Source organism: Phyllobates terribilis, unplaced genomic scaffold (genome assembly GCF_046119375.1).
Source record: "Phyllobates terribilis strain yellow unplaced genomic scaffold, ASM4611937v1 Scaffold_8__6_contigs__length_399053987, whole genome shotgun sequence".
NCBI lineage: Eukaryota > Metazoa > Chordata > Amphibia > Anura > Dendrobatidae > Phyllobates > Phyllobates terribilis.
Genome location: NW_027362768.1, coordinates 64,700,111 through 64,725,852, shown reverse-complemented (window position 1 = coordinate 64,725,852; position 25,742 = coordinate 64,700,111).

The following is a 25,742-nucleotide window of genomic DNA, read 5'->3' as shown; positions in this document are numbered from 1 at the left end:
TGGCCTACACCAGACTCTTTTAAACAGATATATTGGTGTCTTACCAGTCAGGGAGACACTACTACAGTTTTTTTATGGCAAAAAATGCCAAAAGCAGGATAATACAGAGATTTGGCCCCTGGAACTGCAAAACCACAGTTCGATTTCTCTGGCCTACACCAGACTCTTTTAAACAGATATATTGGTGTCTGACCAGTCAGGGAGACACTATGACAGTTTTTTTTTACGGCAAAAAATGCCAAAAGAAGGATTATACAGAGATTTGGCCCCTGGAACTGCAAAACTACAGTTCTATTTCTCTGTTCTACACCAGACTCTTTTATACAGATATGTTGGTGTCTGACCAGTAAGGGAGACACGATTACAGTTTTTTTTTACGGCAAAAAATGCCAAAAGCAAGATAATACAGAGATTTGACCCGTGGAACTGCAAAAAAACTGTTCTATTTCTCTGGCCTACACCAGACTCTTTTAAACAGATATATTGGTGTCTGTCCAGTCAGGGAGACACTATTACAGTTTTTTTTATGGCAAAAAATGCCAAAAGCAGGATAATACAGAGATTTGACCCGTGAGACTGCAAAAAAGTTATTGTATTTCTCTGGCCTACACCAGACTCTTTTAAACAGATATATTGGTGTCTGACAAGTCAAGGAGACACTATTACAGTTTTTTTTACTGTAAAAAATGCCAAAAGCAGGATAATACAGAGATTTGACCCGTGGAACTGCAAAAAAACATTTCTATTTCTCTGGCCTACACCAGACTCTTTTAAACAGATATATTGGTGTCTGACCAGTCAGGGAGACACTATTACAGGTTTTTCTTACGGCAAAAAATGCCAAAAGCAGGATAATACAGGGATTTCACCTGTGGAACAGCAAATCCACTGTGCTACTTCTATGTCCTACACCAGAATCTTTTAAGCAGATATATTGGTGTCTGACCAGTCAGGGAGACACTACTAGAGTTTTTTATGGCAAGAAATGCCAAAAGCAGGATAATACAGAGATTTGACACGTGGAACTGCAACAAAACAGTTCTCTTTCTCTGGCCTACACCAGACTCTTTTAAACAGATATATTGGTGTCTGACCAGTAAGGGAGACACTATTACAGTTTTTTTTTACGGCAAAAAATGACAAAAGCAGGAAAATACAGAGATTTGTCCCGTGGAACTGCAAAAAAACAGTTCTATTTCTCTGGCCTACACCAGACTCTTTTAAACAGATATATTGGTGTCTGACCAGTCAGGGAGACACTATTACAGTTTTTTTTACGGCAAAAAATGACAAAAGCAGGATAATACAGAGATTTGACCCGTGGAACTGCAAAAAAATAGTGCTATTTCTCTGACCTACACCAGACTCTTTTAAACAGATATATTGGTGTCTGACCAGTCAGGGAGACACTATTACAGTTTATTTTTACGGCAAAAATTGCCAAAAGCAAGATTATACAGAGATTTGGCCCCTGGAACTGCAAAACCACAGTTCTATTTCTCTGTTCTACACCACACTCTTTTAAACAGATATATTGGTGTCTGACCAGTAAGGGAGACACGATTACAGTTTTTTTTTACGGCAAAAAATGCCAAAAGCAGGATAATATAGAAATTTGACCCGTGGAACTGCAAAAAAACAGTTCTATTTCTCTGGCCAACACCAGACTCTTTTAAACAGATATATTGGTGTCTGACAAGTCAGGGAGACACTATTACAGTTTTTTTACAGCAAAAAATGACAAAAGCAGGATAATACAGAGATTTGACCCATGGAACTGCAAAAAAATAGTTCTATTTCTCTGGCCTACACCAGACTCTTTTAAACAGATATATTGGTGTCTGACTAGTCAGGGAGACACTATTACAGTTTTTTTTTACGGCAAAAAATGCCAAAAGCAGGATTATACAGAGATTTGGCCCCTGGAACTGCAAAACCACAGTTCTATTTCTCTGTTCTACACCAGACTCTTTTAAACAGATATGTTGGTGTCTGACCAGTAAGGGAGACACGATTACAGTTTTTTTTTACGGCAAAAAATGCCAAAAGCAGGATAATACAGAGATTTGACCCGTGGAACTGCAAAAAAACATTTCTATTTTTCTGGCCTACACCAGACTCTTTTAAACAGATATATTGGTGTCTGACCAGTCAGGGAGACACTATTACAGTTTTTTTACTGCAAAAAATGCCAAAAGCAGGATAATACAGAGATTTCACCCGTGGAACAGCAAAACCACAGTGCTATTTCTCTGGCCGACACCAGACTCTTTTAAACAGATATATTGGTGTCTGACCAGTCAGGGAGACACTATTACAGTTTTTTTTTACGGCAAAAAATGCCAAAAGCAGGATAATACAGAGATTTGACCCGTGGAACTGCAAAAAAACATTTCTATTTTTCTGGCCTACACCAGACTCTTTTAAACAGATATATTGGTGTCTGACCAGTCAGGGAGACACTATTACAGGTTTTTTTTACGGCAAAAAATGCCAAAAGCAGGATAATACAGAGATTTCACCTGTGGAACAGCAAATCCACTGTGCTATTTCTATGTCCTACACCAGACTCTTTTAAGCAGATATATTGGTGTCTGACCAGTCAGGGAGACACTACTACAGTTTTTTATGGCAAAAAATGCCAAAAGCAGGATAATACAGAGATTTGACACGTGGAACTGCAACAAAACAGTTCTATTTCTCTGGCCTACACCAGACTCTTTTAAACAGATATATTGGTGTCTGACCAGTCAGGGAGACACTATTACAGGATTTTTTTACGGCAAAAAATGCCAAAAGCAGGATAATACAGAGATTTGGCCCCTGGAACTGCAAAACCACAGCTCTATTTCTCTGTTCTACACCAGACTCTTTTAAACAGATATATTGGTGTCTGACCAGTAAGGGAGACACTATTACAGTTTTTTTTTACGGCAAAAAATGACAAAAGCAGGATAATACAGAGATTTGTCCCGTGGAACTGCAAAAAACAGTTCTATTTCTCTGGCCTACACCAGACTCTTTTAAACAGATATATTGGTGTCTGACCAGTCAGGGAGACACTATTACAGTTTTTTTTACGGCAAAAAATGACAAAAGCAGGATAATACAGAGATTTGACCCGTGGAACTGCAAAAAAATAGTGCTATTTCTCTGGCCTACACCAGACTCTTTTAAACAGATATATTGGTGTCTGACCAGTCAGGGAGACACTATTACAGTTTTTTTTTACGGCAAAAATTGCCAAAAGCAAGATTATACAGAGATTTGGCCCCTGGAACTGCAAAACCACAGTTCTATTTCTCTGTTCTACACCAGACTCTTTTAAACAGATATATTGGTGTCTGACCAGTAAGGTAGACACGATTACAGTTTTTTTTTACGGCAAAAAATGCCAAAAACAGGATAATACAGAAATTTGACCCGTGGAACTGCAAAAAAACAGTTCTATTTCTCTGGCCAACACCAGACTATTTTAAACAGATATATTGGTGTCTGACAAGTCAGGGAGACACTATTACAGTTTTTTTACAGCAAAAAATGACAAAAGCAGGATAATACAGAGATTTGACCCGTGGAACTGCAAAAAAATAGTTCTATTTCTCTGGCCTACACCAGACTCTTTTAAACAGATATATTGGTGTCTGACCAGTCAGGGAGACACTACTACAGTTTTTTTTTACGGCAAAAAATGCCAAAAGCAGGATTATACAGAGATTTGGCCCCTGGAACTGCAAAACCACAGTTCTATTTCTCTGTTCTACACCAGACTCTTTTAAACAGATATGTTGGTGTCTGACCAGTAAGGGAGACACGATTACAGTTTTTTTTTACGGCAAAAAATGCCAAAAACAGGATAACACAGAAATTTGACCCGTGGAACTGCAAAAAAACAGTTCTATTTCTCTGGCCAACACCAGACTCTTTTAAACAGATATATTGGTGTCTGACCAGTCAGGGAGACACTATTACAGTTTTTTTTTTACGGCAAAAAATGCCAAAAGCAGGATAATACAGAGATTTCACCCGTGGAATTGCAAAAAAAACAGTTCTATTTCTCTGGCCTACACCAGACTCTTTTAAACAGATATATTGGTGTCTGACCAGTCAGGGAGACACTATTACAGGTTTTTTTATGGCAAAAGATGCCAAAAGCAGGATAATACAGAGATTTGACCCGTGGAACTGCAAAAAAACAGTTCTATTTCTCTGGCCTACACCAGACTCTTTTAAACAGATATATTGGTGTCTGACCAGTCAGGGAGACACTATTACAGTTTTTTTACTGCAAAAAATGCCAAAAGCAGGATAATACAGAGATTTCACCCGTGTAACAGCAAAACCACAGTGCTATTTCTCTGGCTGACACCAGACTCTTTTAAACAGATATATTGGTGTCTGACCAGTCAGGGAGACACTATTACAGTTTTTTTTTACGGCAAAAAATTCCAAAAGCAGGATAATACAGAGATTTGACCCGTGGAACTGCAAAAAAACTGTTCTATTTCTCTGGCCTACACCAGACTCTTTTAAACAGATATATTAGTGTCTGTCCAGTCAGGGAGACACTATTACAGTTTTTTTTATGGCAAAAAATGCCAAAAGCAGAATAATACAGAGATTTGACCTGTCAGACTGCAAAAAAGTTATTCTTTTTCTCTGGCCTACACCAGACTCTTTTAAACAGATATATTGGTGTCTGACAAGTCAAGGAGACACTATTACAGTTTTTTTTACGGTAAAAAATGCCAAAAGCAGGATAATACAGAGATTTGACCCGTGGAACTGCAATAAAACATTTCTGTTTTTCTGGCCTACACCAGACTCTTTTAAACAGATATATTGGTGTCTGACCAGTCAGGGAGACACTATTACAGGTTTTTTTTACGGCAAAAAATGCCCAAAGCAGGATAATACAGAGATTTCACCTGTGGAACAGCAAATCCACTGTGCTATTTCTATGTCCTACACCAGACTCTTTTAAGCAGATATATTGGTGTCTGACCAGTCAGGGAGACACTACTACAGTTTTTTATGGCAAAAAATGCCAAAAGCAGGATAATACAGAGATTTGACACGTGGAACTGCAACAAAACAGTTCTATTTCTCTGGCCTACACCAGACTCTTTTAAACAGATATATTGGTGTCTGACCAGTCAGGGAGACACTATTACAGGTTTTTTTTACGGCAAAAAATGCCAAAAGCAGGATAAAACAGAGATTTGGCCCGTGGAACTGCAAAACCACAGTTCTATTTCTCTGTTCTACACCACACTCTTTTAAACAGATATATTGGTGTCTGACCAGACAGGGAGACACTATTACAGTTTTTTTCACGGCAAAAAATACCAAAAACAGGATAATACAGAAATTTGACCCGTGGAACTGCAAAAAAACAGTTCTATTTGTCTGCCTACACCAGACTCTTTTAATCAGATATATTGGTGTCTGACCAGTCAGGGAGACACTATTACAGTTTCTTTTTTTACGGCAAAAAATAGCAAAAGCAGAATAATACAGAGATTTGACCTGTGGAACTGCAAAAAAAACTGTTCTATTTCTCTGGCCTACACCAGACTCTTTTAAACAGATATATTGGTGTCTGACCAGTCAGGTAGACACTATTACAGTTTTTTTTTATGGCAAAAAATGCAAAAAGCAGAATAATACGGAGATTTGACCCGTGGAAGTGCAAAAAAAACCATTCTATTTCTCTGGCCTACACCAGACTCTTTTAAACAGATATATTGGTGTCTGACCAGTCAGGCAGACACTACTACAGTTTTTTTATGGCAAAAAATGCCAAAAGCAGGATAATACAGAGATTTGACCCGTGGTACTGCAAAAAAACAGTTCTATTTCTTTGGCCTACACCAGACTCTTTTAAACACATATATTGGTGTCTGACCAGTCAGGGAGACACTACTACAGTTTTTTTATGGCAAAAAATGCCAAAAGCAGGATAATACAGAGATTTCTCACTTGGAACTGCAACAAAACAGTTCTATTTCTCTGGCCTACACCAGACTCTTTTAAACAGATATATTGGTGTCTGACCTGTCAGGGAGAAACTATTACAGTTTTGTTTTACGGCAAAAAATGCCAAAAGCAGGATAATACAGAGATTTCACCCGTGGAACACCAAAACCACAGTGCTATTTCTCTGGCCTACACCAGACTCTTTTAAACAGATATATTGGTGTCTTACCAGTCAGGGAGACACTACTACAGTTTTTTTATGGCAAAAAATGCCAAAAGCAGGATAATACAGAGATTTGGCCCCTGGAACTGCAAAACCACAGTTCGATTTCTCTGGCCTACACCAGACTCTTTTAAACAGATATATTGGTGTCTGACCAGTCAGGGAGACACTATGACAGTTTTTTTTTACGGCAAAAAATGCCAAAAGAAGGATTATACAGAGATTTGGCCCCTGGAACTGCAAAACTACAGTTCTATTTCTCTGTTCTACACCAGACTCTTTTATACAGATATGTTGGTGTCTGACCAGTAAGGGAGACACGATTACAGTTTTTTTTTACGGCAAAAAATGCCAAAAGCAAGATAATACAGAGATTTGACCCGTGGAACTGCAAAAAAACTGTTCTATTTCTCTGGCCTACACCAGACTCTTTTAAACAGATATATTGGTGTCTGTCCAGTCAGGGAGACACTATTACAGTTTTTTTTATGGCAAAAAATGCCAAAAGCAGGATAATACAGAGATTTGACCCGTGAGACTGCAAAAAAGTTATTGTATTTCTCTGGCCTACACCAGACTCTTTTAAACAGATATATTGGTGTCTGACAAGTCAAGGAGACACTATTACAGTTTTTTTTACTGTAAAAAATGCCAAAAGCAGGATAATACAGAGATTTGACCCGTGGAACTGCAAAAAAACATTTCTATTTCTCTGGCCTACACCAGACTCTTTTAAACAGATATATTGGTGTCTGACCAGTCAGGGAGACACTATTACAGGTTTTTCTTACGGCAAAAAATGCCAAAAGCAGGATAATACAGGGATTTCACCTGTGGAACAGCAAATCCACTGTGCTACTTCTATGTCCTACACCAGAATCTTTTAAGCAGATATATTGGTGTCTGACCAGTCAGGGAGACACTACTAGAGTTTTTTATGGCAAGAAATGCCAAAAGCAGGATAATACAGAGATTTGACACGTGGAACTGCAACAAAACAGTTCTCTTTCTCTGGCCTACACCAGACTCTTTTAAACAGATATATTGGTGTCTGACCAGTAAGGGAGACACTATTACAGTTTTTTTTTACGGCAAAAAATGACAAAAGCAGGAAAATACAGAGATTTGTCCCGTGGAACTGCAAAAAAACAGTTCTATTTCTCTGGCCTACACCAGACTCTTTTAAACAGATATATTGGTGTCTGACCAGTCAGGGAGACACTATTACAGTTTTTTTTACGGCAAAAAATGACAAAAGCAGGATAATACAGAGATTTGACCCGTGGAACTGCAAAAAAATAGTGCTATTTCTCTGACCTACACCAGACTCTTTTAAACAGATATATTGGTGTCTGACCAGTCAGGGAGACACTATTACAGTTTATTTTTACGGCAAAAATTGCCAAAAGCAAGATTATACAGAGATTTGGCCCCTGGAACTGCAAAACCACAGTTCTATTTCTCTGTTCTACACCACACTCTTTTAAACAGATATATTGGTGTCTGACCAGTAAGGGAGACACGATTACAGTTTTTTTTTACGGCAAAAAATGCCAAAAGCAGGATAATATAGAAATTTGACCCGTGGAACTGCAAAAAAACAGTTCTATTTCTCTGGCCAACACCAGACTCTTTTAAACAGATATATTGGTGTCTGACAAGTCAGGGAGACACTATTACAGTTTTTTTACAGCAAAAAATGACAAAAGCAGGATAATACAGAGATTTGACCCATGGAACTGCAAAAAAATAGTTCTATTTCTCTGGCCTACACCAGACTCTTTTAAACAGATATATTGGTGTCTGACTAGTCAGGGAGACACTATTACAGTTTTTTTTTACGGCAAAAAATGCCAAAAGCAGGATTATACAGAGATTTGGCCCCTGGAACTGCAAAACCACAGTTCTATTTCTCTGTTCTACACCAGACTCTTTTAAACAGATATGTTGGTGTCTGACCAGTAAGGGAGACACGATTACAGTTTTTTTTTACGGCAAAAAATGCCAAAAGCAGGATAATACAGAGATTTGACCCGTGGAACTGCAAAAAAACATTTCTATTTTTCTGGCCTACACCAGACTCTTTTAAACAGATATATTGGTGTCTGACCAGTCAGGGAGACACTATTACAGTTTTTTTACTGCAAAAAATGCCAAAAGCAGGATAATACAGAGATTTCACCCGTGGAACAGCAAAACCACAGTGCTATTTCTCTGGCCGACACCAGACTCTTTTAAACAGATATATTGGTGTCTGACCAGTCAGGGAGACACTATTACAGTTTTTTTTTACGGCAAAAAATGCCAAAAGCAGGATAATACAGAGATTTGACCCGTGGAACTGCAAAAAAACATTTCTATTTTTCTGGCCTACACCAGACTCTTTTAAACAGATATATTGGTGTCTGACCAGTCAGGGAGACACTATTACAGGTTTTTTTTACGGCAAAAAATGCCAAAAGCAGGATAATACAGAGATTTCACCTGTGGAACAGCAAATCCACTGTGCTATTTCTATGTCCTACACCAGACTCTTTTAAGCAGATATATTGGTGTCTGACCAGTCAGGGAGACACTACTACAGTTTTTTATGGCAAAAAATGCCAAAAGCAGGATAATACAGAGATTTGACACGTGGAACTGCAACAAAACAGTTCTATTTCTCTGGCCTACACCAGACTCTTTTAAACAGATATATTGGTGTCTGACCAGTCAGGGAGACACTATTACAGGATTTTTTTACGGCAAAAAATGCCAAAAGCAGGATAATACAGAGATTTGGCCCCTGGAACTGCAAAACCACAGCTCTATTTCTCTGTTCTACACCAGACTCTTTTAAACAGATATATTGGTGTCTGACCAGTAAGGGAGACACTATTACAGTTTTTTTTTACGGCAAAAAATGACAAAAGCAGGATAATACAGAGATTTGTCCCGTGGAACTGCAAAAAACAGTTCTATTTCTCTGGCCTACACCAGACTCTTTTAAACAGATATATTGGTGTCTGACCAGTCAGGGAGACACTATTACAGTTTTTTTTACGGCAAAAAATGACAAAAGCAGGATAATACAGAGATTTGACCCGTGGAACTGCAAAAAAATAGTGCTATTTCTCTGGCCTACACCAGACTCTTTTAAACAGATATATTGGTGTCTGACCAGTCAGGGAGACACTATTACAGTTTTTTTTTACGGCAAAAATTGCCAAAAGCAAGATTATACAGAGATTTGGCCCCTGGAACTGCAAAACCACAGTTCTATTTCTCTGTTCTACACCAGACTCTTTTAAACAGATATATTGGTGTCTGACCAGTAAGGTAGACACGATTACAGTTTTTTTTTACGGCAAAAAATGCCAAAAACAGGATAATACAGAAATTTGACCCGTGGAACTGCAAAAAAACAGTTCTATTTCTCTGGCCAACACCAGACTATTTTAAACAGATATATTGGTGTCTGACAAGTCAGGGAGACACTATTACAGTTTTTTTACAGCAAAAAATGACAAAAGCAGGATAATACAGAGATTTGACCCGTGGAACTGCAAAAAAATAGTTCTATTTCTCTGGCCTACACCAGACTCTTTTAAACAGATATATTGGTGTCTGACCAGTCAGGGAGACACTACTACAGTTTTTTTTTACGGCAAAAAATGCCAAAAGCAGGATTATACAGAGATTTGGCCCCTGGAACTGCAAAACCACAGTTCTATTTCTCTGTTCTACACCAGACTCTTTTAAACAGATATGTTGGTGTCTGACCAGTAAGGGAGACACGATTACAGTTTTTTTTTACGGCAAAAAATGCCAAAAACAGGATAACACAGAAATTTGACCCGTGGAACTGCAAAAAAACAGTTCTATTTCTCTGGCCAACACCAGACTCTTTTAAACAGATATATTGGTGTCTGACCAGTCAGGGAGACACTATTACAGTTTTTTTTTTACGGCAAAAAATGCCAAAAGCAGGATAATACAGAGATTTCACCCGTGGAATTGCAAAAAAAACAGTTCTATTTCTCTGGCCTACACCAGACTCTTTTAAACAGATATATTGGTGTCTGACCAGTCAGGGAGACACTATTACAGGTTTTTTTATGGCAAAAGATGCCAAAAGCAGGATAATACAGAGATTTGACCCGTGGAACTGCAAAAAAACAGTTCTATTTCTCTGGCCTACACCAGACTCTTTTAAACAGATATATTGGTGTCTGACCAGTCAGGGAGACACTATTACAGTTTTTTTACTGCAAAAAATGCCAAAAGCAGGATAATACAGAGATTTCACCCGTGTAACAGCAAAACCACAGTGCTATTTCTCTGGCTGACACCAGACTCTTTTAAACAGATATATTGGTGTCTGACCAGTCAGGGAGACACTATTACAGTTTTTTTTTACGGCAAAAAATTCCAAAAGCAGGATAATACAGAGATTTGACCCGTGGAACTGCAAAAAAACTGTTCTATTTCTCTGGCCTACACCAGACTCTTTTAAACAGATATATTAGTGTCTGTCCAGTCAGGGAGACACTATTACAGTTTTTTTTATGGCAAAAAATGCCAAAAGCAGAATAATACAGAGATTTGACCTGTCAGACTGCAAAAAAGTTATTCTTTTTCTCTGGCCTACACCAGACTCTTTTAAACAGATATATTGGTGTCTGACAAGTCAAGGAGACACTATTACAGTTTTTTTTACGGTAAAAAATGCCAAAAGCAGGATAATACAGAGATTTGACCCGTGGAACTGCAATAAAACATTTCTGTTTTTCTGGCCTACACCAGACTCTTTTAAACAGATATATTGGTGTCTGACCAGTCAGGGAGACACTATTACAGGTTTTTTTTACGGCAAAAAATGCCCAAAGCAGGATAATACAGAGATTTCACCTGTGGAACAGCAAATCCACTGTGCTATTTCTATGTCCTACACCAGACTCTTTTAAGCAGATATATTGGTGTCTGACCAGTCAGGGAGACACTACTACAGTTTTTTATGGCAAAAAATGCCAAAAGCAGGATAATACAGAGATTTGACACGTGGAACTGCAACAAAACAGTTCTATTTCTCTGGCCTACACCAGACTCTTTTAAACAGATATATTGGTGTCTGACCAGTCAGGGAGACACTATTACAGGTTTTTTTTACGGCAAAAAATGCCAAAAGCAGGATAATACAGAGATTTGGCCCCTGGAACTGCAAAACCACAGCTCTATTTCTCTGTTCTACACCAGACTCTTTTAAACAGATATATTGGTGCCTAACCAGTAAGGGAGACACTATTACAGTTTTTTTTTACGGCAAAAAATTACAAAAGCAGGATAATACAGAGATTTGTCCCGTGGAACTGCAAAAAAACAGTTCTATTTCTCTGGCCTACACCAGACTCTTTTAAACAGATATATTGGTGTCTGACCAGTCAGGGAGACACTATTACAGTTTTTTTTACGGCAAAAAATGACAAAAGCAGGATAATACAGAGATTTGACCCGTGGAACTGCAACAAAATAGTGCTATTTCTCTGGCCTACACCAGACTCTTTTAAACAGATATATTGGTGTCTGACCCGTCAGGGAGACACTATTACAGTTTTTTTTTACGGGAAAAATTGCCAAAAGCAAGATTATACAGAGATTTGGCCCCTGGAACTGCAAAACCACAGTTCTATTTCTCTGTTCTACACCAGACTCTTTTAAACAGATATATTGGTGCCTGACCAGTAAGGGAGACACGATTACAGTTTTTTTTTACGGCAAAAAATGCCAAAAACAGGATAATACAGAAATTTGACCCGTGGAACTGCAAAAAAACAGTTCTATTTCTCTGGCCAACACCAGACTCTTTTAAACAGATATATTGGTGTCTGACAAGTCAGGGAGACACTATTACAGTTTTTTTACAGCAAAAAATGACAAAAGCAGGATAATACAGAGATTTGACCCGTGGAACTGCAAAAAAATAGTTCTATTTCTCTGGCCTACACCAGACACTTTTAAACAGATATATTGGTGTCTGACCAGTCAGGGAGACACTATTACAGGTTTTTTTTACGGCAAAAAATGCCAAAAGCAGGATTATACAGAGATTTGGCCCCTGGAACTGCAAAACCACAGTTCTATTTCTCTGTTCTACACCAGACTCTTTTAAACAGATATGTTGGTGTCTGACCAGTAAGGGAGACACGATTACAGGTTTTTTTACGGCAAAAAATGCCAAAAACAGGATAATACAGAAATTTGACCCGTGGAACTGCAAAAAAACAGTTCTATTTCTCTGGCCAACACCAGACTCTTTTAAACAGATATATTGGTGTCTGACCAGTCAGGGAGACACTATTACAGTTTTTTTTTACGGCAAAAAATGCCAAAAGCAGGATAATACAGAGATTTCACCCGTGGAATTGCAAAAAAACAGTTCTATTTCTCTGGCCTACACCAGACTCTTTTAAACAGATATATTGGTGTCTGACCAGTCAGGGAGACACTATTACAGGTTTTTTTATGGCAAAAAATGCCAAAAGCAGGATAATACAGAGATTTGACCCGTGGAACTGCAAAAAAACAGTTCTATTTCTGTGGCCTACACCAGACTCTTTTAAACAGATATATTGGTGTCTGACCAGTCAGGGAGACACTATTACAGTTTTTTTACTGCAAAAAATGCCAAAAGCAGGATAATACAGAGATTTCACCCGTGGAACAGCAAAACCACAGTGCTATTTCTCTGGCAGACACCAGACTCTTTTAAACAGATATATTGGTGTCTGACCAGTCAGGGAGACACTATTACAGTTTTTTTTTACGGCAAAAAATGCCAAAAGCAGGATAATACAGAGATTTGACCCGTGGAACTGCAAAAAAACTGTTCTATTTCTCTGGCCTACACCAGACTCTTTTAAACAGATATATTGGTGTCTGTCCAGTCAGGGAGACACTATTACAGTTTTTTTTATGGCAAAAAATGCCAAAAGCAGAATAATACAAAGATTTGACCCGTGAGACTGCAAAAAAGTTATTCTATTTCTCTGGCCTACACCAGACTCTTTTAAACAGATATATTGGTGTCTGACCAGTCAGGGAGACACTATTACCGGTTTTTTTTACGGCAAAAAATGCCAAAAGCAGGATAATACAGAGATTTGGCCCCTGGAACTGCAAAACCACAGTTCTATTTCTCTGTTCTACACCAGACTCTTTTAAACAGATATATTGGTGTCTGACCAGTCAGGGAGACACTATTACAGGTTTTTTTTACGGCAAAAAATGCCAAAAGCAGGATAATACAGAGATTTCACCCGTGGAACTGCAAAACCACAGTGCTATTTCTGTGTTCTACACCAGAGTCTTTTAAGAAGATATATTGGTGTCTGACCAGTCAGGGAGACACTATTACAGGTTTTTTTTATGGCAAAAAATGCCAAAAGCAGGATAATACAGAGATTTGGCCCCTCGAACTGCAAAACCACAGTTCTATTTCTCTGTTCTACACCAGACTCTTTTAAACAGATATATTGGTGTCTGACCAGTCAGGGAGACACTATTACAGTTTTTCTTTATGGCAAAAAATGCCAAAAACAGCATAATACAGAAATTTGACCCGTGGAACTGCAAAAAAACTGTTCTATTTCTCAGGCCTACACCGGAATCTTTTAAACAGATATATTGGTTTCTGACCAGTCAGGGAGACACTATTACAGGTTTTTTTATGGCAAAACATGCAAAAAGCAGGATAATACAGAGATTTGACCCGTGGAACTGCAAAAAAAAGTACTATTTCTCTGGCCTACACCAGACTCTTTTAAACAGATATATTGGTGTCTGACCAGTCAGGGAGACACTATTACAGGTTTTTTTACTGCAAAAAATGCCAAAAGCAGGATAATACACAGATTTCACCCGTGGAACAGCAAAACCACAGTGCTATTTCTCTGGCCGACACCAGACTCTTTTAAACAGATATATTGGTGTCTGACCAGTCAGGGAGACACTATTACAGTTTTTTTTTACGGCAAAAAATGCCAAAAGCAGGATAATACAGAGATTTGACCCATGGAACTGCAAAAAAACAGTTCTATTTCTCTGGCCTACACCAGACTCTTTTAAACAGATATATTAGTGTCTGTCCAGTCAGGGAGACACTATTACAGTTTTTTTTATGGCAAAAAATGCCAAAAGCAGGATAATACAGAGATTTGACCCGTGAGACTGCAAAAAAGTTATTCTATTTCTCTGGCCTACACCAGACTCTTTTAAACAGATATATTGGTGTCTGACCAGTCAGGGAGACACTATTACAGGTATTTTTTACGGCAAAAAATGCCAAAAGCAGGATAATACAGAGATTTGGCCCCTGGAACTGCAAAACCACAGTTCTATTTCTCTGTTCTACACCAGACTCTTTTAAACAGATATATTGGTGTCTGACCAGTCAGGGAGACACTATTACAGTTTTTTTTTACGGCAAAAAATACCAAAAACAGGATAATACAGAAATTTGACCCGTGGAACTGCAAAAAAAACAGTTATTTTTGTCTGCCTACACCAGACTCTTTTAAACAGATATATTGGTGTCTGACCAGTCAGGGAGACACTATTACAGTTTCTTTTTTTACGGCAAAAAATACCAAAAGCAGAATAATACAGAGATTTGACCCGTGGAACTGCAAAAAAACAGTTCTATTTCTCTGGCCTACACCAGACTCTTTTAAACAGATATATTGGTGTCTGACCAGTCAGGGAGACACTATTACAGTTTTGTTTTACGGCAAAAAATGCCAAAAGCAGGATAATACAGAGATTTCACCCGAGGAACACCAAAACCACAGTGCTATTTCTCTGGCCTACACCAGACTCTTTTAAACAGATATATTGGTGTCTGACCAGTCAGGGAGACACTACTACAGTTTTTTTATGGCAAAAAATGGCAAAAGCAGGATAAAACAGAGATTTGACACGTGGAACTGCAAAACCACAGTTCTATTTCTCTGGCCTACACCAGACTCTTTTAAACAGATATATTGGTGTCTGTCCAGTCAGGGAGACACTATTACAGTTTTTTTTATGGCAAAAAATGCCAAAAGCAGGATAATACAGAGATTTGACCCGTGAGACTGCAAAAAAGTTATTCTATTTCTCTGGCCTACACCAGACTCTTTTAAACAGATATATTGGTGTCTGCCAAGTCAAGGAGACACTATTACAGTGTTTTTTACGGCAAAAAATGCCAAAAGCAGGATAATACAGAGATTTGACCCGTGGAACTGCAACAAAACATTTCTATTTCTCTGGCCTACACCAGACTCTTTTAAACAGATATATTGGTGTCTGACCAGTCAGGGAGATACTATTACAGGTTTTTTTACGGCAAAAAATGCCAAAAGCAGGATAATACAGAGATTTGACCCGTGGAACTGCAAAAAAACAGTTCTATTTCTCTGGCCTACACCAGACTCTTTTAAACAGATATATTGGTGTCTGACCAGTCAGGGAGACACTATTACAGTTTTTTTACTGCAAAATATGCCAAAAGCAGGATAATACAGAGATTTCACCCATGGAACAGCAAAACCACAGTGCTATTTCTCTGGACTACACCAGACTCTTTTAAACAGATATATTGGTGTCTGTCCAGTCAGGGAGACACTATTACAGGTTTTTTTTACGGCAAAAAACACCAAAAACAGGATAATACAGAAATTTTTACCCGTGGAACTGCAAAAAAACAGTTATATTTGTCTGCCTACACCAGACTCTTTTAAACAGATATATTGGTGTCTGACCAGTCAGGGAGACACTATTACAGTTTCTTTTTTTACGGCAAAAAATACCAAAAGCAGAATAATACAGAGATTTGACCTGTGGAACTGCAAAAAAAAACTGTTCTATTTCTCTGGCCTACACCAGACTCTTTTAAACAGATATATTGGTGTCTGACCAGTCAGGTAGACACTATTACAGTTTTTTTTTATGGCAAAAAATGCAAAAAGCAGAGTAATACGGAGATTTGACCCGTGGAACTGCAAAAAAACCCATTCTATTTCTCTGGCCTACACCAGACTCTTTTAAACAGATATATTGGTGTCTGAACAGTCAGGGAGACACTATTACAGTTTTGTTTTACGGCAAAAAATGCCAAAAGCAGGATAATACAGAGATTTCACCCGTGGAACACCAAAACCACAGTGCTATTTCTCTGGCCTACACCAGACTCTTTTAAACAGATATATTGGTGTCTGACCAGTCAGGGAGACACTACTACAGTTTTTTTATGGCAAAAAATGGCAAAAGCAGGATAATACAGAGATTTGACACGTGGAACTGCAACAAAACAGTTCTATTTCTCTGGCCTACACCAGACCCTTTTAAACAGATATATTGGTGTCTGACCAGTCAGGGAGAAACTATTACAGTATTTTTTTACGGCAAAAAATGCCAAAAGCAGGATAATACAGAGATTTGACCCGTGGAAGTGCAAAAAAACTGTTCTATTTCTCTGGCCAACACCAGACTCTTTTAAGCAGATATATTGGTGTCTGACCAGTCAGGGAGACACTATTACAGTTTTTTATAGCAAAAAATGCCAAAAGCAGGGTAATACAGAGATTTGACACGTGGAACTGCAACAAAACAGTTCTATTTCTCTGGCCTACACCAGACTCTTTTAAACAGATATATTGGTGTCTGACCAGTCAGGGAGACACTATTACAGGTATTTTTTACGGCAAAAAATGCCAAAAGCAGGATAATACAGAGATTTGGCCCCTGGAACTGCAAAACCACAGTTCTATTTCTCTGTTCTACACCAGACTCTTTTAAACAGATATATTGGTGTCTGACCAGTCAGGGAGACACTATTACAGTTTTTTTTTACGGCAAAAAATACCAAAAACAGGATAATACAGAAATTTGACCCGTGGAACTGCAAAAAAAACAGTTATTTTTGTCTGCCTACACCAGACTCTTTTAAACAGATATATTGGTGTCTGACCAGTCAGGGAGACACTATTACAGTTTCTTTTTTTACGGCAAAAAATACCAAAAGCAGAATAATACAGAGATTTGACCTGTGGAACTGCAAAAAAAACTGTTCTATTTCTCTGGCCTACACCAGACTCTTTTAAACAGATATATTGGTGTCTGACCAGCCAGGGAGACACTATTACAGGTTTTTTTATGGCAAAAAAATGCCAAAAGCAGGATAATACAGAGATTTGACCCGTGAGACTGCAAAAAAACAGTTCTATTTCTCTGGCCTACACCAGACTCTTTCAAACAGATATATTGGTGTCTGACAAGTCAGGGAGACACTATTACAGTTTTTTTTACGGCATAAAATGACAAAAGCAGGATAATACAGAGATTTGACCCGTGGAACTGCAAAAAAATAGTGTTATTTCTCTGGCCTACACCAGACTCTTTTAAACAGATATATTGGTGTCTGACCAGTCAGGGAGACACTATTACAGTTTTGTTTTACGGCAAAAAATGCCAAAAGCAGGATAATACAGAGATTTCACCCGTGGAACACCAAAACCACAGTGCTATTTCTCTGGCCTACACCAGACTCTTTTAAACAGATATATTGGTGTCTGACCAGTCAGGGAGACACTACTACAGTTTTATTATGGCAAAAAATGGCAAAAGCAGGATAAAACAGAGATTTGACACGTGGAACTGCAAAACCACAGTTCTATTTCTCTGGCCTACACCAGACTCTTTTAAACAGATATATTGGTGTCTGTCCAGTCAGGGAGACACTATTACAGTTTTTTTATGGCAAAAAATGCCAAAAGCAGGATAATACAGAGATTTGACCCGTGAGACTGCAAAAAAGTTATTCTATTTCTCTGGCCTACACCAGACTCTTTTAAACAGATATATTGGTGTCTGCCAAGTCAAGGAGACACTATTACAGTTTTTTTTACGGCAAAAAATGCCAAAAGCAGGATAATACAGAGATTTGACCCGTGGAACTGCAAAAAAACAGTTCTATTTCTCTGGCCTACACCAGACTCTTTTAAACAGATATATTGGTGTCTGACCAGTCAGGGAGACACTATTACAGTTTTTTTACTGCAAAATATGCCAAAAGCAGGATAATACAGAGATTTCACCCGTGGAACAGCAAAACCACAGTGCTATTTCTCTGGACTACACCAGACTCTTTTAAACAGATATATTGGTGTCTGACCAGTCAGGGAGACACTACTACAGTTTTTTTACGGCAAAAAATCAAAAAAAGCAGGATAATACAGAGATTTGACACGTGGAACTGCAACAAAACAGTTCTATTTCTCTGGCCTACACCAGACTCTTTTAAACAGATATATTGGTGTCTGACCAGTCAGGGAGCCACTATTACAGTTTTTTTTACGGCAAAAAATGCCAAAAGCAGGATAATACAGAGATTTGGCCCCTGGAACTGCAAAACCACAGTTCTATTTCTCTGTTCTACACCAGACTCTTTTAAACAGATATATTGGTGTCTGACAAGTCAGGGAGACACTATTACAGTTTTTTTTACGGCAAAAAATACCAAAAACAGGATAATACAGAAATTTGACCCATGGAACTGCAAAAAAACAGTTCTATTTGTCTGCCTACACCAGACTCTTTTAAACAGATATATTGGTGTCTGACCAGTCAGGGAGACACTATTACAGTTTCTTTTTTTACGGGAAAAAATACCAAAAGCAGAACAATACAGAGATTTGACCTGTGGAACTGCAAAAAAAACTGTTCTATTTCTCTGGCCTACACCAGACTCTTTTAAACAGATATATTGGTGTCTGACCAGTCAGGTAGACACTATTACAGTTTTTTTTTATGGCAAAAAATGCAAAAAGCAGAATAATACGGAGATTTGACCCGTGGAACTGCAAAAAAAAACAATTTCTCTGGCCTACACCAGACTCTTTTAAACAGATATATTGGTATCTGACAAGTCAGGGAGACACTATTACAGTTTTTTTTACGGCAAAAAATGACAAAAGCAGGATAATACAGAGATTTGACCGGTGGAACTGCAAAAAAATAGTGCTATTTCTCTGGCCTACACCAGACTCTTTTAAACAGATATATTGGTGTCTGACCAGTCAGGGAGACACTATTACAGTTTTGTTTTACAGCAAAAAATGACAAAAGCAGGATAATACAGAGATTTCACCCATGGAACACCAAAACCACAGTGCTATTTCTCTGGCCTACACCAGACTCTTTTAAACAGACATATTGGTGTCTGACCAGTCAGGGAGACACTACTACAGTTTTTTTATGGCAAAAAATGCCAAAAGCAGGATAATACAGAGATTTGACCCGTGGAACTGCAAAAAAACAGTTCTATTTCTCTGGCCTACACCAGACTCTTTTAAACAGATATATTGGTGTCTGACCAGTCAGGGAGACACTACTACAATTTTTTTATGGCAAAAAATGCCAAAAGCAGGATAATACAAAGATTTGACCCGTGAGACTTCAAAAAAGTTGTTCTATTTCTCTGGCCTACACCAGACTCTTTTAAACAGATATATTGGTGTCTGACCAGTCAGGGAGACACTATTACAGGTTTTTTTTATGGCAAAAAATGCCAAAAGCAGGATAATACAGAGATTTCACCCGTGGAACTGCAAAACCACAGTGCTATTTCTCTGTTCTACACCAGACTCTTTTAAGAAGATATATTGGTGTCTGACCAGTCAGGGAGACACTATTACAGGTTTTTTTTACGGCAAAAAATGCCAAAAGCAGGATAATACAGAGATTTGGCCCCTGGAACTGCAAAACCACAGTTCTATTTCTCTGTTCTACACCAGACTCTATTAAACAGATATATTGGTGTCTGACCAGTCAGGGAGACACTATTACAGTTTTTTTTTACGGCAAAAAATGCCAAAAACAGCATAATGCAGAAATTTGACCCATGGAACTGCAAGAAAACAGTTCTATTTCTCAGGCCTCCACCAGAATCTTTTAAACAGATATATTGGTTTCTGACCAGTCAGGGAGGCACTATTACAGGTTTTTTTTATGGCAAAACATGCCAAAAGCAGGATAATACAGTGATTTGACCCGTGGAACTGCAAAAAAACAGTTCTATTTCTCTGGCCTACCCCAGACTCTTTTAAACCGATATATTGGTGTCTATCCAGTCAGGGAGACACTATTACAGTTTTTTTTATGGCAAAAAATGCCAAAAGCAGGATAATACAGAGATTTGCCCCGTGAGACTGCAAAAAAACAAGTTCTATTTCTCTGGCCTACATCAGACTCTTTTAAACAGATATATTGGTGTCTGACCAGTCAGGGAGACACTACTACAGTTTTTTTTACGGCAAAAAATGCCAAAAGCAGGATAATACAGAGATTTCACCCGTGGAACAGCAAAACCACAGTGCTATTTCTCTGGCCTACACCAGACTCTTTTAAACAGATATATTGATGTCTGACCATTCAGGGAGACACTACTACAGTTAGTTTATGGCAAAAAATGCCAAAAGCAGGATAATACAGAGAATTGACACGTGGAACTGCTACAAAACAGTTCTATTTCTCTGGCCTACACCAGACTCATTTAAACAGATATATTGGTGTCTGACCAGTCAGGGAGACACTATTACAGGTTTTTTTTATGGCAAAAAATGCCAAAAGCAGGATAATACAGAGATTTGGCCCCTGGAACTGCAAAACCACAGTTCTATTTCTCTGTTCTACACCAGACTCTTTTAAACAGATATATTGGTGTCTGACCAGTCAGGGAGACACTACTACTGTTTTTTTATGGCAAAAAATGCCAAAAGCAGGATAATACAGAGATTTAACCCATGGAACTGCAAAAAAACAGTTCTATTTCTCTGGTCTACACCAGACTCTTTTAAACAGATATAATGGTGTCTGTCCAGTCAGGGAGACACTATTACAGTTTTTTTTATGGCAAAAAATGCCAAAAGCAGGATAATACAGATATTTGACCTGTGAGACTGCAAAAAAACAGTTCTATTTCTCTGGCCTACACCAGACTCTTTTAAACAGATATATTGGTGTCTGACAAGTCAGGGAGACACTATTACAGTTTTTTTTACGGCAAAAATGCCAAAAGAAGGATAATACAGAGATTTGACCCGTGGAACTGCAAAAAAACAGTTCTATTTCTCTGGCCTACACCAGACTCTTTTAAACAGATATATTGGTGTCTGACCAGTCAGGGAGACACTATTACAGGTTTTTTTTACGGAAAAAAAAATGCCAGAAGCAGGATAATACAGAGATTTCACCCGTGGAACAGCAAAACCACAGTGCTATTTCTCTGGCCTACACCAGACTCTTTTAAACAGATATATTTGTGTCTGACCAGTCAGGGAGACACTACTACAGTTTTTTTACGGCAAAAAATGCCAAAAGCAGGATAATACAGAGATTTGACCTGTGGAACTGCAAAAAAAGTTCTATTTCTCTGGCCTACACCAGATTCTTTTAAACAGATATAATGATGTCTGTCCAGTCAGGGAGGCACTATTACAGTTTTTTTATGGCAAAAAATGCCAAAAGCAGGATAATACAGAGATTTGACCCGTGAGACTGCAAAAAAACAGTTATATTTCTCTGGCCTACACCAGACTCTTTTAAACAGATATATTGGTGTCTGACAAGTCAGGGAGACACTATTACAGTTTTTTTTACGGCAAAAAATGCCAAAAGCAGGATAATACAGAGATTTGACCCGTGGAACTGCAAAACCACAATGCTATTTCTCTGGCCTACACCAGACTCTTTTAAACAGATATATTGGTGTCTGACCAGTCAGGGAGACACTATTACAGTTTTTTATGGCAAAAAATGCCAAAAGCAGGATAATACAGAGATTTGACACGTGGAACTGCAACAAAACAGTTCTATTTCTCTGGCTTACACCAGACTCTTTTAAACAGATATATTGGTGTCTGACAAGTCAGGGAGACACTATTACAGTTTTTTTTATGGCAAAAAATGCCAAAAGCAGGATAATACAGAGATTTGGCCCCTGGAACTGCAAAACCACAGTTCTATTTCTCTGTTCTACACCAGACTCTTTTAAACAGATATATTGGTGTCTGACCAGTGAGAGAGACACTATTACAATTTTTTTTTACGGCAAAAAATGCCAAAAACAGGATAATACAGAAATTTGACCCGTGGAACTGCAAAAAAATAGTTCTATTTCTTTGGCCTAGACCAGACTCTTTTAAACAGATATATTGGTGTCTGACCAGTCAGGGAGACACTATTACAGTTTTTTTTTACGGCAAAAAATGCCAAAAGCATAATAATACAGAGATTTGACCCTTGGAACTGCTAAAAAAACTGTTCTATTTCTCTGGCCTACACCAGACTATTTTAAACAGATATATTGGTGTCTGACCATTCAGGGAGACACTATTACAGATTTTTTTTTTTTATGGCAAAAAATGCCAAAAGCAGAATAATACAGAGATTTGACCCGTGGAACTGCAAAAAAAACAATTCTATTTCTCTGGCCTACATCAGACTCTTTTAAACAGATATATTGGTGTCTGACCAGTCAGGGAGACACTATTACAGTTTTTTTTTATGTCAAAAAATGCCAAAAGCAGGATAATACAGAGATTTGACCCGTGGAACTGCAAAAAAGCAGTTCTATTTCTCTGGCCTACACCAGACTTTTTTAAACAGACATATTGGTGTCTGACGAGTCAGTGAGACACTATTATAGTTTTTTTATGGCAAAAAATGCCAAAAACAGGATAATACAGAAATTTGACCCGAGGAACGGCCAAAAAACAGTTCTATTTCTCTGGCCTACACCAGACTCTTTTAAACAGATATATTGGTGTCTGACCAGTCAGGGAGACACTATTACAGGTTTTTTTAACGGAAAAAAAATGCCAAAAGCAGGATAATACAGAGATTTCACCCGTGGAACAGCAAAACCACAGTGCTATTTCTCTGGCCTACACCAGACTCTTTTAAACAGATATATTTGTGTCTGACCAGTCAGGGAGACACTACTACAGTTTTTTTACGGCAAAAAATGCCAAAAGCACGATAATACAGAGATTTGACATGTGGAACTGCAAAACCACAGTTCTATTTCTCTGTTCTACACCAGACTCTTTTAAACAGATATATTGGTGTCTGACCAGTCAGGGAGACACTACTACTGTTTTTTTATGGCAAAAAATGCCAAAAGCAGGATAATACAGAGATTTGACTCGTGGAACTGCAAAAAAAGTTCTATTTCTCTGGCCTACACCAGATTCTTTTAAACAGATATAATGATGTCTGTCCAGTCAGGGAGGCACTATTACAGTTTTTTTATGGCAAAAAATGCCAAAAGCAGGATAATACAGAGATTTGACCCGTGAGACTGCAAAAAAACAGTTATATTTCTCTGGCCTACACCAGACTCTTTTAAACAGATATATTGGTGTCTGACAAGTCAGGGAGACACTATTACAGTTTTTTTTACGGCAAAAAATGCCAAAAGCAGGATAATACAGAGATTTGACCCGTGGAACTGCAAAACCACAATGCTATTACTCTGGCCTACACCAGACTCTTTTAAACAGATATATTCGTGTCTGACCAGTCAGGGAGACACTATTACAGTTTTTTATGGCAAAAAATGCCAAAAGCAGGATAATACAGAGATTTGACACGTGGAACTGCAACAAAACAGTTCTATTTCTCTGGCCTACACCAGACTCTTTTAAACAGATATATTGGTGTCTGACCAGTCAGGGAGACACTATTACAGTTTTTTTTTTACGGCAAAAAATGCCAAAAGCAGGATAATACAGAGATTTGGCCCCTGGAACTGCAAAACCACAGTTCTATTTCTCTGTTCTACACCAGACTCTTTTAAACAGATATATTGGTGTCTGACCAGTCAGAGAGACACTATTACAATTTTTTTTTACGGCAAAAAATGCCAAAAACAGGATAATACAGAAATTTGACCCGTGGAACTGCAAAAAAATAGTTCTATTTCTTTGGCCTAGACCAGACTCTTTTAAACAGATATATTGGTGTCTGACCAGTCAGGGAGACACTATTACAGTTTTTTTTTACGGCAAAAAATGCCAAAAGCATAATAATACAGAGATTTGACCCTTGGAACTGCTAAAAAAACTGTTCTATTTCTCTGGCCTACACCAGACTATTTTAAACAGATATATTGGTGTCTGACCATTCAGGGAGACACTATTACAGATTTTTTTTTTTTATGGCAAAAAATGCCAAAAGCAGAATAATACAGAGATTTGACCCGTGGAACTGCAAAAAAAACAATTCTATTTCTCTGGCCTACATCAGACTCTTTTAAACAGATATATTGGTGTCTGACCAGTCAGGTAGACACTATTACAGGTTTTTTTTATGTCAAAAAATGCCAAAAGCAGGATAATACAGAGATTTGACCCGTGGAACTGCAAAAAAGCAGTTCTATTTCTCTGGCCTACACCAGACTTTTTTAAACAGACATATTGGTGTCTGACGAGTCAGTGAGACACTATTATAGTTTTTTTATGGCAAAAAATGCCAAAAACAGGATAATACAGAAATTTGACCCGTGGAACTGCAAAAAAATAGTTCTATTTCTTTGGCCTAGACCAGACTCTTTTAAACAGATATATTGGTGTCTGACCAGTCAGGGAGACACTATTACAGTTTTTTTTTACGGCAAAAAATGCCAAAAGCATAATAATACAGAGATTTGACCCTTGGAACTGCTAAAAAAACTGTTCTATTTCTCTGGCCTACACCAGACTATTTTAAACAGATATATTGGTGTCTGACCATTCAGGGAGACACTATTACAGATTTTTTTTTTTTATGGCAAAAAATGCCAAAAGCAGAATAATACAGAGATTTGACCCGTGGAACTGCAAAAAAAACAATTCTATTTCTCTGGACTACATCAGACTCTTTTAAACAGATATATTGGTGTCTGACCAGTCAGGTAGACACTATTACAGGTTTTTTTTATGTCAAAAAATGCCAAAAGCAGGATAATACAGAGATTTGACCCGTGGAACTGCAAAAAAGCAGTTCTATTTCTCTGGCCTACACCAGACTTTTTTAAACAGACATATTGGTGTCTGACGAGTCAGTGAGACACTATTATAGTTTTTTATGGCAAAAAATGCCAAAAACAGGATAATACAGAAATTTGACCCGTGGAACTGCCAAAAAACAATTCTATTTCTCTGGCCTACACCAGACTCTTTTAAACAGATATATTGGTGTCTGACCATTCAGGGAGACACTATTACAGATTTTTTTTTTTTATGGCAAAAAATGCCAAAAGTAGAATAATACAGAGATTTGGCCCGTGGAACTGCAAAAAAAACAATTCTATTTCTCTGGCCTACATCAGACTCTTTTAAACAGATATATTGGTGTCTGACCAGTCAGGGAGACACTATTACAGTTTTTTTTTATGTCAAAAAATGCCAAAAACAGGATAATACAGAAATTTGACCCGTGGAACTGCCAAAAAACAATTCTATTTCTCTGGCCTACACCAGAC